The sequence below is a fragment of the Mytilus californianus genome, unplaced genomic scaffold, assembly GCF_021869535.1.
Source record: "Mytilus californianus isolate M0D057914Y unplaced genomic scaffold, xbMytCali1.0.p SCAF_4, whole genome shotgun sequence".
NCBI lineage: Eukaryota > Metazoa > Mollusca > Bivalvia > Mytilida > Mytilidae > Mytilus > Mytilus californianus.
Window position 1 is genome coordinate 85473866 of NW_026262690.1, and position 7856 is coordinate 85481721.

The following is a 7856-nucleotide window of genomic DNA, read 5'->3' on the forward strand; positions in this document are numbered from 1 at the left end:
AAATATGACAAACTGCAAAAACTATATAATTATTTTCACTTGAGTGACTTCAGATGCTGAATAATGCATTTATAATATATAAACAAAACCAATAATTAAAACTGACAGCCATTAATTTGTATGAATGTAAAGAATGCAGAGTCAAAACAAACCATCTAACTAAACATTTTTATTTCTAGTTCATATTGCACCAAAAAGTCAGTACTTAAATTGTTTAATATGGGATTTGTTTTATTCCCTTTTAGTGTTTGGCCATCAAAGTCCTACTTAATAGGTTTCTAACCAGAAAAAATCATTTCACAAAGGACTTATAATTCTTAACCAGTGTACATAACTTAAAAAATATATGTAAACTGAAGCAAGTCTTATGAGTATCTTGTGAAACCATACATCATACCTTTGGGACCTCTCAAATAACAATAATTTCACAGTTTTTTTTTTTATATTTCTTCAATTACAAAACAATAATTGAATGCAAGAAAAAATAATGAAATAAATATTTATAATTTGAATAATAAAGCATTAAAAATTAATTGCATTTATAATTCATTCTGCTTATAAGACAAATATCTGCTGATTTTTTTACAAAAGATAGCAACAGTTCATCCAATGGTTTACAGGATTGTAGTCTGAGGATTTTACCATACAAGGAAGGCAGCAACAGCAACTCTTTTGACTGAAAAAGAAACAAAGTTAAATTTCAATTGTTGATTCTTAATTTTAAAATAATCTAACGGGAATAAAGAAACAGACATCAGTGTATGTTAAATAATTTGTTTATTACTTATATTGATTACTCAAAAATATATAGTATCAAAAATATCCAATTTTATTGTTATCTCCCCTTCATATATCTTCTTCAGATCTAGTATCTGCTTTAAAGGATACATTATTTTAAAATGAAAAGATTGAATACTGATTTTTTTTAATTGTAAATTAAAAAAAATATATACATTGAAATCTATTTAGTGACATTCATCACACTATAACATAAACACATTAAAGTTGTATGTTGATGAATAAGTTCTCACCTTATAACAGCTTTATCCCAGCAAGTAACCCAATGGAAACCTGATGCTAATCTGGAATATAAAAGTAGCCAGTTATACTAAACTTTCCTAAAAAAAATTATTACACATGTACTAAATTTAAAATTGCACTAGGATAACAAAAAATCATGGAAAAATATTTGGTATTCTGAATTATAAACTCGGTTTTATATTTACCAAAAAAATTCAACCGGTATCTCATCAGTGTAAAATTATTTTTTTGGTACTAATGAACCTTATGAAATTGATTTCAAATATTATATTACTAAAAAGATGCTTGATTACCTACCAACATGTTAACAATATCAGACATCCAAGTCTTACTCCCAACACCATGAAATCATCATCATTATAACAACCTAAAAATAAAAAAAATAAAAAAATAATTACTTGTTTTACAGATCAATCTGTCTCTAAGAAGACAAACAAAATAATGCTATGTTTCATTTATTAAAACCTGTTATACATTATCATCTTCACTATATAAACTTTAAACTGCTAGAGATAGAAATTGACCTTGTGCAAGTGCACGTATATGTATAAGACAATGATTTTGGAATATTCAATTACAAAATCGGATGGTTTTGTTCTCTTTTGATGGTTCTTAAAATCATTTTCATAACAGCGTAGACAACCCCAATACTTATGTTGGTAATAATACTAACTCAATTACTGTAAATTCAGAAACTATTGCAATGTTTTATTATTGCGAAAAATGCAACATGGTTGTATTGGCAATAATTTAAATTAGCATTTTGAAATTTTTTATATGAATTAAACAGGATTTTTCTCAATATCGCAAAAATTAAAATCACATTTTAGTCTAAAATTACAAAATCGCAATTAATGAATGGTTATTTATTTTGAATTTATTGAACCATAAAATTAATTTTTGACTCTTCACATTGAATAATCCGAGAAGCGGATTATGTAAAATGTGAAGTCAAAAATTAATTTTATGGTTCAATAAATTCAAAATAAATAATAGCCATTCATTATAAATAAATTTCTATCAAAAATAAGGCTCAAAGAACTTTTTATATTATTTATATTAACCATGAACAACGTACACAGATGTTGGCTATGAATATACAACCTCAGAGTGGGCGTGTCACCATAAAAATTGACATCATTGAAAATAAAAGTAATACTTTTAACCAATCAGAAGACAGTAAATACACCAAATTTATTTATTAATAATTGCACGCAATAATTTCTGAATTTACAGTACCTTTAACTTGTTTGCCATTGGCTATCGATAACTGTGATTTTACGCTCACTCAGTCTGTCAGAGGCCTTCAAATAGGGATTTAAATAGAATAAAAGAGCAAAGTACATGTAGGCACAAGAAAAGAAAAAAAGAAAATAATTATTCAACATTTAAATCAACACACAAGGTTTAGTCCTCTGCTAGTAATTCATACTATTTGATGTAGGCATTTAGAACCTTTTGCGACCCCAGTTTAAATATTCAAACAGTTACGGACTTTGCATAAAAATTTGTTCGACCCAAATAAGTTGACAAATTCATTGATAATAACTTGCATACAGTTGGTTTCTATCCAACACAGCTCACTCGATACCAGACAGAAAACAAATGTAAGACTAGATACTCTAAAAATCAAACACTGATAGAAAAGAACCCTTAAAAAATAATGTTAAATGCCTATATATATATATTATTACCATAAAATTTGTGCAATATATAAACTTACCACATATTTTTCATGGTAAAGCCTCAGACTTGGTGAAGATTAAATTGACCATCTCCCTTAGAGCTGCTCTCCTGGCTGACAAGGTGGCTCTCCTCATCATCTTAACATCTTTTTTTTTTAAATAAAGTTTTTATACATTAAATATATCAGATGCATTTCCAATAAATCCCCTTTCTTGAAAATTTCAGCAAATCAATTGTTAATGACCCAGGATTTCTCCCACCCTGCATACTTATTATCTAGAGCTCTGCTTACATTTATTTTTTTTTATTACAGAGCTCTAAATAATAGTCAATATTAGCTAGTATACATCTGATATTAAAAAAAAAGTACAAACATGAATATCCAAGTAGATGAAAATCCTAACATTGAGGGAATTTCAAGTATGTGGAGTTAAACAGGGGTATAATAAATTGCCTCCCTTTGACCCAAATTTCACCCTGTTCGGACTCCACATCCTTGTTATATTAAACAAAATAAATAAAATAGTACAATTAAAATTAAAAAATAGATTGATAACAAAAATCTAACACATTTCAATAAAATATTTCGTACTGATCCACTTATGGTGGCAGAGTGGTCCTATAAGTAGTTCAACTACTGTATCACTAGCCTGTCAACACTGAAAACCCTCACATGAAATGTGTAACTTCATTCTTAATTTGACTAAGGTTTGCCCGTTTCCCTGATGAAGGTGATGTTTTCACCAGGCACTCTGGCTGTCTCCACAAATAAAAATTTACAGCCAAAATTATAGTAAATCATGTTAAAGTGGTGTTTAACACCAAAAATTCGTAAGGGTTCCGCGGAACCCAGTGTCTCGCCTACTTTTGCTGTTAATCACAGGCTCAACAAAAATGAGGAAAAAAATTAATAAAAATATTCCTCTCTATACTATCTTTTGATTGTAAGTAGCTTCTGTCCAAGTTTGGTAAAAATCCAGGAAATGTTTTAAAAACTTAAACTGCAGACTGTATGTAATGTTAACTGGAAAAAAAACTAAGTCCATTTATAAGTAAAACACGGAAAAAATGGAAAATAATTTCCTTCTAGATACTAGCTTTTAATCATAAACAAGCTTCTGTCCAAGTTTGGTACAAATCCAGGATAGTTTAAGAAAGTTGTTAAAATTTTAAAAACTTTAACCACAGAGTGAATGTAATGTTAACTGGCAGAAAAACTAAGTCCATTTATAAGTAAAATACGGAAAAAATGGAATTTTTTTTTTACCAAATTTACTTCTGGATACTATCTTATGATCATAAACAAGGTTCTTTCCAAGTTTGGTAGAAATCCAGGATAGTTTAAGAAAGTTATTAAAATTTCAAAAACTTTAACCACAGAGTGAATGTAATGTTAACTGGCAGAAAAACTAAGTCCATTTATAAGTAAAATACGGAAAAAATGAATTTTTTTTTTTACAAAATTTACTTCTGGATACTATCTTATGATCATAAACAAGCTTCTGTCCACGTTTGGTAGAAATCCAGGATAGTTTAAGAAAGTTATTAAAATTTCAAAAACTTTAACCACAGAGTGAATATTTGTGGACGCCGCCGACGACGCCGACGGAATGTAGGATCGCTATGTCTCGCTTTTTCGACAAAAGTCGAAGGCTCGACAAAAATCAACCAATCCAATTTCAACAAGATGTTCTTCAACTATATCTTTTGTAAAATTATTCTTTAAAAAATATCACCTTGGTTACAAACCAAAATCAGCTAAAAATGACAAAAAAAGTGCAAAAAATATATTTCCAACTTCTTTAATTAAACTTCGTAAATTCCTCTGCATTTGAGCACCCTTGTCACATATCTTAAAGATATTAAAATTAACATGAAAGAAAAGGTTGTAAGGGGATTTATTTACTGCAGACCATTCATCATCTTTTTAGTTTACACTAGAGAGGCATTTGCTATGGTAAGGTATTTTGAAACATTGCTAAAAAAAACAAAAATAATTAAAATTTTTGCTAAGAAATTTAGTGGCAATATTCACATCGGCAGATTTAATTGCATTAACTACATGTATAAAGTAACTTGTAAAATTTGAAAGTATCTCAAATCCTAAAATAACAAAAAGATGGCAAAAATATATACATTACAATTTGCAAAAAAAAAATACATTTCAATAATTGAACATTTTTTTTTCTTTTTTCTTTCTTTTTCTTTTAGATTATCCATTCTTAAACTGCTGGAAGTGTTTTGACTAGACATGAGTATAAACGGAAAATAGAAAGAATTTTTGTAATGTCAAATACAAGTTAACCTACAACTTCCAATCTTGTTGAAAATGGAGAATCTTTACATATTTTTTTTTTTTTTTGTAAAAAAATTATAAACATTTTCTCAAGCATACATAAAAATAGTCTGAATTACATTCTTTACTGTTGCAGTTATATCCCACACAACCATTTTATGCAGCCACATTTATCTGAAAAAGAAATATACATTACTCATGAACACTGAAATAATATTTAATGCAAAACAATTATAATTAACTGAGCATTACAATTATAATGTATAGAACATTTCTTTTTCTTTGTTATAAAGTGATTTGTTGACATAAATTTTAAAGTACCAGTATTTCTTAGCAATAAAAGGATGAAAAACAAGTCATTGGCTGATGTCCTGACAAATATCTTTTTAACTTTGTTTTATAGCTATATATAGTATATCAGGCTATTAACATACTTGAATTTTTTAACATTTAGTCATGTTGAACCTATATAGCTAACTATACAATATAGGTTTTGCTCATTGTTGAAGGCATAGGGTGACATTTAGTTGCATCCTCATCATTTGGTCTCTGGTTGATAGCTGTCTCATTGGCATATACATACCACACTTACATATTTTCATATATGGGGACAACTATAGATAACAAAAAACTGAAATCCCAAGATTTCGCATTATACATTATACTTTTTGACTTCCCTTATATATCTTTATATCTCCTTCTAAATTGTTTATTCAACTATAAGTAAAGAAGACATTAATATGTAAAAAAAAGATTTACATCTGTGCCTAACAAAAATCTTGGGCTTTAAAATACTCTTGGATGAAAAGTTCATAAATCTATGTATTGATTCTTACCATAAAAGTCAGCTCCAATGCCCACTCCCAGCTTCAATCCTTACAGACAAGCTGTGATGCTAACCTGAAATATAAAATGATAATTCATTTATAAAACCCTGTAACTCGGAGACGTAAAATCTAAAATTTATAAAAATCGAAAGGGAGCTCATGTCAATAGATATAAACAATTCACCACAATTTCTTGCAAGTTGGTGAAAGCATTCTTCGAGTTATTGTCCGAAAACTGGAAAACCCCCCTTTTTTTTAATGAATAAAACCCCATAACTCAATAACGTAAAATCTAAAATTTATAAAAAACGAAAGGGAGCTCACATCAATAGATATAAACAATGCACCAAAGTTTTATGCAAATTGGATAAAGCGTTTTTGAGTTAATGTCCGACATGTTGACGACGGACGGACAGACGGACAAAGGTATACCATAATACGTCCCGTAAACGGGCGTATAAAAACTGTTTAAAAGGTTCTTTGTTGGTATTATGTATGTATATTGAATAGATTGAATGATTGGTTGTTGGTTGCTTAAGGTCCAGTGGCAAATCATTAAATAGAAATAGTCTTAAAATGTGTTATATATGTCAAGAACATATGGATGAGACAGCAATCCAACAAGCCAACACATTTTTATGTAAACAATTCAGATCCTAAACTTTACTCTTATTTGGTTACTGATATAATAATGAGTAGATTCCTGTAAAAAATCTTTTAAGTGTTCAAATCTTGTTTTTCCATAAAATATTTATAATACATTTGAGATTTCCAAAACAGGACTAACATACTGGTACATACCTTTGTATTAGCTGTAAAAGACCACCAAGTCTTATTCCCACACCATGAAAACATGTCTCAGAAAGAGCCTGAAATGAAATTATAATCAACACATTATACATTTTGTAAATCAATTTATGTGTTACCGATAACCTAAAATTTACTAAATATTGTTCTGATTTCTTATTGCAGGTAGACGATTGTTTAAAATCTTTTTTTTTTAAATCAATATAAAAGATAGAAAAGTAAAAAAACGTCAGATTTAAATTTAACTGCACAAAAAAATATCTAAATATTTTACAAAGTTATCTCCCATTGAATGCAAAATCGTTTTTTAAATTGTACTGGTCTTTTCTTGAAGTTTAAACACTATTTTTAGGATTTGCTATTGATCTTTTAATAGAAAATCTTGTTCATGTATCTTGTATCTTTAATACTAAACTGGTCAATTAATTCATCAATGGTGTTTTAAATGCAATATTTCAGAAGGGTCTGTTATCTTAAAAGATCTGGCTAAAATAAACTTGCCTTTTCCATTTTCATGGTAAAGAGTCAGACTTGGTTGAAGATTTAATTGACCATCTTCCTAAGAGCTGCTATCCTGGCTGACAAGGTGGTTCTTCTCAATATCTTATTGTCAATCTATGTTGTGTCCATTTGTTTTTAGAAAATAAAGTAACATACATAAAAATATCAGATGCACTTTCAATTAATAAACTTTTTGAAAAATTTCACATAATTATTTTAAGTGACATAATTTTTCCCAGCCTAAATTTCTATTATCTAGAAAACATCTGATATGTAAAAAAGTGCATAAATGTGAGTATCCCAGTAAATAAAAATCTAACATTGAGGGAATTTCAAGTATTTGAAGTTAAACACAGTATAATAAATTACCTCCCTTTGACCTAAATTTCACCCTGTTAGAACTCCACATCTTTGTTATATATAACAAAAAAACATAAATAGTATACCGGTAATCAAAATAAAAAAATAATTAAATCACAAAAATTCAACACATTTCAATAACATATTTAGTGTGGATGGAGTAATGGTGGCTGAATGGTCAAAGTAGTTCAACTACTGTATCACTAGCCTGTCAACACTCTGAACCCTCACATTGAAGGTGTGTTTAACGTCAATCTTAATTGACTAGAGTTGCCAGTTTCTCTGTTGAAGGGGATGTTTTCACCAGGCTGTCTCCACAAATAAAAACTGGCAGCCAA

At 28.7% G+C, this 7856-nt stretch overlaps 2 long non-coding RNA genes across 2 annotated transcripts; both read right to left on the minus strand.

Moving 5' to 3' along the window:
• Positions 1-227: 227 nt before the first annotated feature.
• Positions 228-4393, minus strand: LOC127738787 (uncharacterized). Its single transcript, XR_008000165.1, has 4 exons — positions 2765-4393; positions 1339-1408; positions 1032-1082; positions 228-676 (listed from the first exon to the last, which is right to left on the minus strand). It is a non-coding gene; the product is annotated as an uncharacterized LOC127738787 (long non-coding RNA).
• A 259-nt stretch (positions 4394-4652) lies between these two features.
• LOC127738788 (uncharacterized) lies at positions 4653-6711 on the minus strand. Its single transcript, XR_008000166.1, has 3 exons — positions 6652-6711; positions 5860-5923; positions 4653-5197 (listed from the first exon to the last, which is right to left on the minus strand). It is a non-coding gene; the product is annotated as an uncharacterized LOC127738788 (long non-coding RNA).
• Positions 6712-7856: the final 1145 nt, after the last annotated feature.